Source organism: Heterocephalus glaber, unplaced genomic scaffold (genome assembly GCF_053883595.1).
Source record: "Heterocephalus glaber isolate CG9 unplaced genomic scaffold, H.glaber_assembly_v1.0 deba00000347, whole genome shotgun sequence".
NCBI classification, from domain to species: domain Eukaryota; kingdom Metazoa; phylum Chordata; class Mammalia; order Rodentia; family Bathyergidae; genus Heterocephalus; species Heterocephalus glaber.
The window spans coordinates 20,538,566-20,549,728 of record NW_028258143.1 but is presented as its reverse complement, the minus strand read 5'-3'; the positions used below and the strand labels follow the sequence as shown (position 1 = coordinate 20,549,728).

At 49.6% G+C, this 11,163-nt stretch overlaps 1 pseudogene; it reads right to left on the bottom strand.

Annotated features, from left to right (window-relative positions):
* Positions 1-5,174: 5,174 nt before the first annotated feature.
* LOC101701884 (general transcription factor IIF subunit 1 pseudogene) lies at positions 5,175-6,642 on the bottom strand (annotated as a pseudogene).
* Between the last annotated feature and the right edge of the window lie 4,521 nt (positions 6,643-11,163).

Below are 11,163 nucleotides of genomic sequence, written 5' to 3'. Positions count from 1 at the left end.
GAGCCTCCAGAGCCTCTGATCCTGATTGCCTTCCCATCCTTGCCATGATGTCCAAACATGGCTGCCCCAGAGCACCTCTCCATTTCCAGCCCCAGTGCCTGGCTTAGTATGTGTTTTTCTCATCTTCAGAATGAAAGCTCATCTTCAGAATGCTTAAAGGTTATTTCAGCTACTGAGGATCTTTGCTATTTTCTCAAATCAGTGCTGTCCAAGCCAGAATGTAGTTGGGGGTGGTGGAGGTGAGGTTTTCTTGCTCTTAGGGTGGGATGTTCTCCTAGCAAGTTATCTGGGAAGGAAGTTACTGGAGATAGGCGAGAGAAGGAGGGCCTTGGACTTGGGGGAAGGAGGGCCTTTTGTGTCTGGAGAGTCTGGAGCCTGAACAATCAGAAGTGGAGAAGGAAAAGCCTCTGTGTTTGTGTGTGTGTGTGTGTGTGTGTGTGTGTGTGTGTGTGTGTGTGGCAGGCGGGGGGGGGGCGTCTCTGTCTTTCTCTGAGCACACCCTCTTCTATCCTCAGCCAGGCAAGTTCTGAGGCCATAGCTACAGACTGAGTAGAGCTCTCCAGCCAGGTTGAGGTCTGTGTGAGCTGAGAGGGCTGGATTTGGGCTAACTCCAAGCTTTTGCTTTAAATCAGAGCTGAGCTTTGTTGTGCAAGCAGGAATCTCATTCCTTCTTCAAAGAAAGCAGGGAGTTAGTGAGCCCCAGTAGAGAGTGCTCATCTTGAGATAAGAGAGAAGATATAAAATCAGGTAGAAAGGAGGCAAGGAAGTCAACATTTTAATAAATTGTACTTTAAAGAAAAACTGCAGCTTCAGAACACAAGCCCAGTTTATTTACTTGTTTTCCTTCTCCCCAAACAGCAAAGCTGGGCAATTCCCTTTCAGCTGCAAAGGGACCTGCCTATTCCCTTTTACTTATAAGTGATCCTCTTTCACTCATGTATGGACCACTTTTTTGGCATTTCCCCTAGGAACAGACCATTATCTCACTAGGGATGGGCCATCCTCCCCCACCCATTAAAACTAAGACTTAAGACTATAGATTATTGAACTCCACAGATTTCCACCTCCCAAAACACATAAAGACCCCGATCTCCCAACTGTATTGTGCCTCAGTTCTTTGAGCACCTGCTCTCTGCTCTTGGGTGCATCCTATATCTTCCACTGAGAAATCCTTCTCATGCTTCTTTTACTGACACGTCCTGAAAATTCTTCTTCTATGACAGGAGTCTGCAAACCCACATACTTCTGTTAAAGAGGTGGGCTAAATTCCTTATTTCAGCCTCGGGGACCCTCAGACCTAGCCCATGACAATCTCACATGGTCATCAACATCAATGAGACATCAACACAGTGACCAGACCGTAGGCTGGGGGAAGACTGCTCAATCAGAGCCCGGGGAGATAATTTTTGGGAAATACACAGAAATCCTGGTAGTGGGGTGGGGCAGGCACATGTACTTCAAAGGGGATAAACCTCTGGGTAGATGGTGGTGAGATCTTGAGCTATAGATTTCAGCCTCAGAAGCAAGTACACAGGGAGCAGGTACAATTACGGGTAAAATAAGATGTCAAACCCCACAGTAGAGACCTGAGTCCTTGTCAGAGGGCAAGCCAGAATTGATGGTGGCAGGGAGAGCCAGACTGGGCCAACCCTGGGCCTGCTGCCCAAGCAGGGCAGGGGTGGGGGAAGGCCCACTTGGGAGGGGATGGAGGCTCAGCTTGTGTCACAGAACCGTTATTGAGGTGAGTGACCACCATCCTCAGTAATGCCCTTGGAGAGGGGCTCCTCTCAGGGGCTCACACAGCATGCTGTGGCCCTAGGAACAGAAGTAGGACAGCTGGTGCTTTCAGCCTTTGGGACAGGAGAATGAAGAGGAAAACAAGGACTCTGACCCACACAGAATTCATAAAGTGGGTTTGGGGTCCAATTGAGGACTGGGGTGTCTCTGACATGGACCCTACTTGAGTCTCAGGCCTGGGAAGCCCCCTTTGACCCCTGCCTGAGACTCTGCCCCCTCACCTCGAGGGCTTCCTATCTGTCCTATGCACTAAAGACAGGCCCACATTCCTCATTCAGCCCTAAAGGCTCTTTCTTGGGGCAGAAGCCTCACCTTAGTGCCCTCTGGGCAGTGCTCCTACAGAACCAGAGGCAGGAGAGTGGAGGCAAGGGCTAGAAGCCCTGGGGCTCCCTCTGCTGTCACTAGACTCCTCACTGGTGCAGCCAGAGCCCTGTTGCCTTTGTGTTGGGCACTAAACATTATCATACAACCTTTAACCTCACGACTTTCTTTTTGTTGGAACTTCAAACTGTTGCTACAATTTTAAATAGATTTTATGTTGTTTAAACAACACATACAGGAAAATCTGAAAAAGTTAAAGAAATATATAAACAATGACATAACAGAATATAAAAATTAACTGCAAGAAAAGTGAAAGTTAAAAATACTCTCAAATACATAAAGTTTCTAGAATCTGTTCTTTAAATGCATCCTGCGAATGGTATTTTCAAATCATCTTCTTGTTCTTCACAGGCAAGGCCTAGATTACCAAAGTCCAAAATTCCAGTTCTCTGAAAGGAATCATTTCCCCACAGTGTTTCTTGCTTATATCTACAAACAAGCAACTTGAGGCTTTTAAAGATGCCAGCTTTTTATTCTGCAAAAATACTGGACATGTTGAGCTGCCTCAGCTCCTTCCTTACTGTAGTAAGTGAAACACCTAAGAGCCCTGACCAGCTCCATGCTAGCCTACCATTGGCTCCAGCCTCTAACTATGCAGGACTGTAAAAGCTGGGGAGAAACATGGGGAAGGTTAAGGGAGAAATGAAGTCAAGTTTGGGATGGAACAATCTAGACTTTTATGGGCAATCGCCTTCCCACTGTTCAGATAAAGAACTAGGAATAGATAGGTGAGTAAGTCAAAGGTACCAGGCCTTTTAGGGAATCCTGGGTTCCTGTAGGACACAAGAGTCGATACTTCTGACCCCATTATAACCAACCACAGGTTCAATGCGGGTGTGTGGCTGGGACAGTCCTTTACCTGTGCCCCGCCCCCAACTAGGCTCCAGTGTACAGAGCACCCAAAAGGAATGACCAACCCAGCCCAAAGTAGCCATGATGCTCTCTATCACAAAAAACCTGACAAGTGGCCACAGGCAGGGTGTGCAAACTTTGGTTTGCAACTTTGTTAGAGAGTGAGACCTACATGCTGGAGCCGGTCAGGGCCCTGGAGGGGATAGGAGGGCAGGCAGGCTCACCTGCGGTTCTCTATGCACTCAGTCAGAGAGACTCCCAAGCCACATTTCACATTCTTCCTTTCTGGGCCTTCTGCAGCCTCTCAGATGTTAGCACCAGAAGATGGTGGGGCAGAGGCCTTGCCCAAGCCACCACAACTGTCAGTGGCAGCCCCAGCCTCAGTCCCAGCTTTACCACTTAGTGGGCCAGACTGTTTCTTTTGAATTGGTACAGGTAGATGTTTCTTTAGTGAGGGATATATGTGTTTATTTATTTTTGTGCTGCTGAGGTCCTTGAACATGCTAGGCAAGACCTCTACTCCCAAGCCACACTCTCAGCCCAAAGTAAGTTTACTTTTAAAAGGAAAGCTGCAAGTTGAGCCACTTGGGTTTGGGGGAGACAGAATTTCTGGTAGAGGCAGAACCTGCTCTTTTGGGACAGGCCTTTAAGGAGCCATTTGATGAAGAAAAGCAGACCCTCCTCCATTCCTTCACCCCAGCCCCAGCAGGGGGACTAGTAACACAAGACATAAATTGTCTTGCATCTGAAAATACCAGGAATTTTGAATTTCAGGCAAGCTGGGGAAGAAAAGCAAGGAGCTGGAACTCAAAGCCAGCTAGAAGGGAAGATTAGAGAGAAAGAAGGGTTCCTGAAACATCTGGCATATAGGAGCTCCTTTCTGGAAAACATTGTGTGGAACATTTTGCCAGAAGCCATTCCCAGCCCCATATGCCAATCACGTGCCAAAATTCCCAGACTTTTGTGAGCTACTGTCCTGCTCACAAGTCTAGTTGTTAGTACACTGTGGAGTTGAGGGAAGGGGCCTAAGGATATGGAGTCTGAGCATTGGGAGCCTCACTGATAGCAGGGAAGATCGCAAAAACTGTCTGAGAGCTGTTTGCTTTTTTTTTTTTTTTTAATCTTTACTCCATGTCAGATGCTCTCTTCTCTACCTGGGATCCCACTCAGCATCCGGGAGGCCCTCCTTGGTGAAGCCCTGGAGCCTAAGCCTTACACTCCCCTTTCTTCTCTGGCCAAGCTCAAATTCTCATAGTTGTCTTTGCTGAAGCCCTCATTGGCACAGACTAGAACCTGAGGCATGTGTGTGTGTGTGTGTGCGTGCGTGCTTGTGCGCATGCATGCATGCATGTATGCGGTTTATTCAGGAGGAGAGCTCAGCTCAGGAAGCAGAGTTGCCGTCTGTAAAAGAGGAATGAAGAAAGAAGTCAAGAAAGTGTATTGTTGTCCCGCTGGAAGATTCTAGGGAGTGTGTAGGCTTCTGCCTCCCTACCCTGCAGCCCACACACCTAGGCCCCTCAGGAAGGGCTCTGGACTGTCCTGCATACCTATGGAGAGGAGTCACTTTGTCAAAGGAGCACTGGGGCTGCAGAGGGAATGAAAGCCTTCCGGGGCCATGGCTGTGGTGAGGGTGGTCAAGGGGGTGAGATAGGCAGAGGCATGTGATACAGAGCAGATAGAACCACACAGTACAGACACTGATTCAGACACTTGTCAAGGGCAGCACAATCCCTCTTCTCAGCACATCTTTCCTTATCCCGCTGGGAAAAACAGTGGAGGTGCCAAACAATTGATAAGGCTAGAGAAGACTTTACCTAATCCAGTTTCACAACCACTTAAGGAAGGATGATGCCAGTGCTGGAGGGAATTATTTTCTTTTGTTTTGTTTAAGGTGGATCTAGCTCTGTTGTCCAGGCTGGCCTTGAACTCTTAGGCTCATGGCCTCATGTATCTGCATGGGGCATACCATTATGTCTGGTTTAGAAGGAATTTCAAAGATCCTCTCCTTAATTCTAGTCCAACCTTCTGCTTTAGAGACAAGAAAATTGAGGTGTTTATTCATTTGCTCAACATCTTTGTTCTTTTATTTATTTTTATTTTTTATTTTTTAATGAGCACACAGCTGTTTATTGGGGGCTAGGGCCTCACTCCTTGAGGGAGAAGTGCATCTTGTCGTTGATCATCTTGTGCTCGGGGTTGAGGCGCTTCAGGATCTGGGCCAGCACCTTCACCATCTGCTCGCTGCTCAGCCCCGTCTTCTTGGTCTGGAACTTTTTCAGCAGGTCTTTGGTGGTCATGGGCTTCTGCACTGACCAGGTGGCGCTGCACTGCGTCCTTGGTCGCCTGCACATCGCTGCTAGGTGTGCATTTTCCGGAAGGCGGCTGCGGGGTGGACTTCCCCAACTGGCTCTCGGGTCCAGTGTTCAGCCGCAACTGCTTGGCTGTGAGCATCTCGCTTGTCCGCTTCCCTTGCTCCAGTTTGGTGGCAGCAGGCCGCAGGGTGGAGGAAGTGCTGCTGCCCTCTGCGCTGGGGGAGCCGGGCAGCTGTTTCCTCTCGAGCTGCCTCCCGAGGGCTTCCACTCCCGCCGGGGGCGCGGGGGCGCGGGGGCGGCGGGGGGGGGTCTTTTTCTTCTTCGCCATGCAGACGCCGGCCGGCCGAGGAAGCTCTGTTGTCGATGCCACTCTCCTCTGAGCTGTCTGACTCGTCGCAGCTGTCTTTCTGGCGCTTCTTCGGTGGGTGGCTGCCTTCTTCTCCTCCTCCTTGTCCTCCTTGGCGGTGGCTGGCTTCTCCTCGCTCTCCTCACTGTTGTCGCTCTGCTGGTCCACACCCTTGGGCCCCTCTTCCTGCTGCTGGCAGCACTTTGGGCTTGCTCCTCTCAGGCTCTTCTTTCTGCCTGCCTTAGTCAGCAGCGCTTTCTTCTTGGCCTTGGGGCTCTGCTGCCCTCCTCACCGCTGGCCTCCCTGTCGTCCAAGGACATCTCCAGGTCGTCCTCCAGGTCGTGGATGCACAGCCCGCTGGCCTTCTTGAGGCTGGGTTTCTCCTTTTCCTTGTCCTGGCTCTGGTCCTTGAGCGGCCGCTGCTGCATGATGCTGAAGTGGTTCAGGACCTTGTTCCTCCTCTCCCGCTCCTCCTCCGGCCTTCTGGGCAGTGAGCGTGCAGCTCCAGGCAAGCGGCGTGAAGTTGTACCAATTGTGCACCGGGAAGGTCTCCAAGGCCCCGTCGGGGCACTGGGTGAAAATGTAGTAGGACGTGTTCTCCGTCATGCCTCCCTTCTTGATGCCCTTGAGCTTCCTGCCCGATTTTCCGATGACTCGGAGCAGCCAGGGCTGGTCCTCAGGCCGGAACTCCTTAAGGATGATGCGGTACTTCTTGCGGTGGGCCTCCTACCGGAGCTTCCGGTTGAACTCGCTGCCTGCGCCCGACTCCGGCGTCTCCTCCTCCTGGTAAATCTTGTTGCTCAAATCCCGCTCCAGCCTGGCCTGATTCCACGTAGCAAAATTCACTTTATCGTTTGCATTGAAAGCCATTATATTATATTTTTTGGTTGTGTTCTTGGGAACTCGAACAACATACTCGGTGACATTCTGGCTCCCGGGGACTAAGGTCGCCATTGACAATACTCAGTGGCTGGGGTCTACTCTGACCCTGATTCTTTTCGTCTGCTCCGGGATCTGCACCCTCAGTCCAGGGAAGCTGCTCTCTAGGCTGTGGGTCTCTGGCCCTGACCTAGGATCCCAAACACCTTCTGCCTCTAGCCCTGGGAAAAACTACCTGGAAGTGGCACTGGGCTGGCTCCTTCTGTGATTGGACTGCCCATTAACCTGGAAGTGAAACTTCTCCGTTGACCACGTCGCAATAGCAACCTCCTTTGTGGCTGTGTTTCACTCAGGGCTGTCACTTAGGAGCTGGGTTTGGTGGTGTACAACTTTAATCCCAGCACAGAGGGAGGCTGAGGCAGGAGGATCGAAAATTCAAATTGCGCCTGGGCAGTTAAGAGAGACTCAAAAAAGAAAAAGCAGCCCTAGGTACCACACACCCAAAAAAGAAAATGAAACAAAAAACCAAGATTGTCAAATCCCAAGGTCCCTGCCTTTTGTCAGACTCAAACCAATCTGAGATAACCCACAGGCTTTTCGTCCTAGGTGCTGGCCTTTAATCCTAGCTACTCGAAAGACTGAAGCAGATGGATGTGGCGGCACACACCTATAATCCCAGCACTAGAGAGACTGAGGCAGGAGGATCACTGCAAATTCGATGCCAGCCTTGGCTACATAGCGAATTCAAGGTCAGCTGAACTGCATAGCGAGACCCTGTCTCAAAAAACAAAGAGAGAGAGAGAGAGAGAGAGAGAGAGAGAGAGAGAGAGAGGGAGAGAGAGAGGGCTTTGTCCTTTTATGACAGTGAAAAGGGAGAGAGGTTAAGTGACTTCCATAGTTGGCCATGTGTTGAGTGATACCACATTAGGCTCTATGCGGATGGTGAATGTGGACTGGATGGGGCATAGGATGGAGGTGGAAAGGGTCAGCTTTCAACCAATGCCTCTGCTGGTTTAGGGTACCACTGGAGGGAGAGTTCCCCGTATTTTGGACACATCTAGGAAGACCTGGGGGCCTGTGCTAAAATCTGTACCCATCTCCTCCAATTAATGGATATTGATCTGCAAATACATGCTGAAATGTAGAAAGAACAGGCTCCATTTAAAGAATGGGCATCAATTCTTGTGGCAAAATTTGAAGTTCCACAGTAAATGCTCCTCCCCTGTCCCGCATTTTTGGTTCTCTCTCTCTCTCTCTCTCTCTCTCTCTCTCTCTCTATATATATATATATATATTTCTTTTTCAGTACTAAAGATTGAACCCAGGGACCGTACATGGCCCTTGCACTTGTAATCTTCCTGGCTCATGCTCTTAGGTAGCTGGGATTACAGGAGTCTGCCACCATTCTTGACCCTAGTTTTATTTCTTTAACTTCAGTGGATTTACCTTTCCTCTTTTGGGGCCTCAGTTTCTCTTGCTAGAGCCTTGCACAAAGGCATGCTTGATGACTGACTGTTTGGTCCAATGCATGTGAGCCATCAGCCTTTGCAAGCAGCCTTACAGGTAACCTTGTGCAAACTCCTGTATTAATGATGGAAAAACTGAAGCACAGAGAGAGGAAACATGGACTATCCTCTAAAACCCACAAGCGAATAAAGTAGGCAGGTCCTTAATCAATACCGGGGGACAAGTGTCATAGTAGAGGTATAGTGGGAGCACAAGCATTAATGAGTCATGGTAAAGTCTTCCAAGGCTGCTTTGGATGGTGAGAACTGAGCTGACAAATGGCCTACATTCCAAGGTGCCATTGGTGGATATGCCAACACCATGTTTCCTCATGCCTTCAGTGATTATCAGGGTTCTGTCTACAATAGACCTAAACTCTGTTGGAGTTTAGGAGTAGGACACTGGCTTCTCACAGAATTCAGGGAGCTGAAGGGAAACAGGTAGGAGCCCCACGCAGCTGGAAAGACAGCTGAGGTCATGGAGTAGAGACTGCTTGAGCAGGACACTGTGGCCACCGGGGTAGCCACCAGTGTGGGCACCACTGGCTCTGCTGTCTCTGTAGCCAGGGACTGGACAACCCCTCAGTCAGCAGGACTTCTGAGCTGTCTCATCACTGCACACCTAAGTCTCTGGTGGAGCATCTGACTGAATGTGGGACATATATCTGTGGCCCAGCTGCCAAGGAGAACAAGGCAATGTCTTCCCAGCTTTCCTTGAAGAGACAGGCCCATGCCTCCCCCAGATCCCCAAAAGTTCTCTCTGTCCATCTGTCCATCATCCTGAAACCTGGGCCCCTCCACTATATATTCTGTACCTGCCCTGTGCCCTTGTTCTATGTAGGGAAACTGTGATGGAGGGTGACTGGGTATGAAAGGCACAAGTGAGTTTGGCAGTGTCCATCAGAGCCTAGTGCTTGGTGCCATTTCCATAGTTCAGTTGCTGGGTTATGCTAATTTTATGAATGCAAAATGTAGTGCTAGGGCTTTTCCTTTCTGATGGCAGAATTGGTCTCAAGGGCCTCTGTTAGCCGGTGGGGAGACGGCTGTCAGGGTGAGGGAGGGACAACAGGAGCTTTCCCCAGGCCACACACACACACTCCTTTGCATTTGGAACTGACTGGCCCTGTGGCTTTCTTATTGCTCAGCCAACAGGAATCAGCAGTAGCCCAAATAGACCACTTGGGAACAAGCATTCCTTCACTTGCCTACTGATAGATTTCCCTCCAGTTTAGGGTGGCTGCTGTATATACTAGCTACCTTCTTCTTCCCAACATGCCCCTATTCCCACTAAAAGAGTAACCTAATACTTGTTCTGCTTCTAACAGCTAGTGATGTCACAGGCTCCTCCAGTCCCTAGCCACTACCTCATTTAACTCCACCCCAGCTCCTATAAGAAGTAATCCCTGTCCCGGCCATATTGCTTTTGTCTCTCCTTTGTTCAGAAACAGCCCAGCAGATCGTCCCTGCAATAAAGGCTTGTTGTGGCCTGGTCTGGTCTTGGTTTTCGGCTTTTTTTATCTGACACTTACTAGCTCTGACTGTCCATCTGTCTGTCCATCCATCTCTCCATCTCTCCATCCCATCTACCTGTCCGTTTACCCTACCATTTCTTCTTTCATGCAACATTTATGTACACCTGCTCATGTGTGCTTGAGGAGCTTTGAGGTGAGGTGAAGGTAGGTGATGCATAAATGCAAACAAAGAACAATGTAAACAAAAAACAAACAAAGAACAATGTCTCATGTGCTAATGTAGAGAAAGGTTTACTATAAGAGATCTTACAGATCCTCTGGGTTCTGGGCCTTCACTAGGCCTCACCTGAGCTGCAGAAATGATGAAAACTCCACCTTTGTCCCCTAAAGAGATAAGGGTCTTCTGGGAAGGAAGGATAGCTGCACAAAGTACCAGGAAAATGCCCTCCCCAGTGGAGGAGCACTGGGAAAGGGTTAGTTCTTGCTAGGGGTTGAAAGGATGTCACATTATTTTACTTATTTTTAATCAAAGTAAACTGGCTGAAAGCCCCCATTTGTCAAGACGAATGAAAAACCTGCATCTGTCAAGTTTGGGGCAGGCCTGACCTGGTTGAACACGCCGGCAAAAGCCTCCTACTATGCCACTCTCATTGGTGACTCTGCTAAGCATCTATCCCAGCAGATGTCCGCTTGGTGGACTAAGAGGGTCCCTCAGCTCCCCAGACAGGATGTTGTTTGGGGGTCTTCACTGAAGTTGGAAGCCTCAGGATGTAATGTCAATACCCCTAAGAACCTTCCTACACAAGGTCTGCTCTCTGCTTAGGAAGGGAGTTCAAATAAGGCATGTGTTCCCGCCATCTTAGAAGATCCACCCCCAATCTCTAAATTTCTATTTCTAGACTCTGAGGAAGACTCCAAAATTCTTCTTCCCTTCCTGGAATTCAAACCTCTCAAGCCCTGATTCTCTTTCCTTCCAGAAAATGTAGCTCTATTGACTACACGAGCCCAGACTTCTGTTTCTTTTTGTTTTTGTTTTTTTTTGGTACTGGGAATTGAATGCACGACCTTGAACTTGTGAGGCAGGTGCGGTGCCACTGAGCTAAATCCCCAGCCCAAGCCCATACTTCTGAACCCCAGAGCCTTGGAGGGTGCCTTGTGTCCCTGGGTACCTCAGCAATTTCTGGTTTTATCTGGTTGAGCAACACAGAACAGTTAGTTCAAAGTTAACCCAGGGTGCTCCTTGGCAATGGGGTGGCAGAAATACCCACAGGAACACAAGGGGTGCTGCTCAGTTCCTCTCAGATCCCTTGCACTGTTTCTGGGCACCTGGCTCCTGGTTTCCAAGTATCTGGTGACCCACCCCTGGGCCTCTCTCCAGCTGACTACTTTGGGCAGCTGGTGCCACCATGCCTGCATGCATGCCCAGATGGCCTGGAGTGCCAGGGAGCCAGCAGCTTTCCGGGGCAGCCTTTAATGAATGGCTAGGGCTGGGGTATGAAAGCCTAGCTCCTTTCCTTTAAGTTGGGGTGATTTTTTTGAGCTGAGGTCGGGCCATTTCCTGGCACTTGGCCTTCTCAGTTTCTTCCCTTTCCCTCTCCTGCTATGCCCAGCACCTTGTC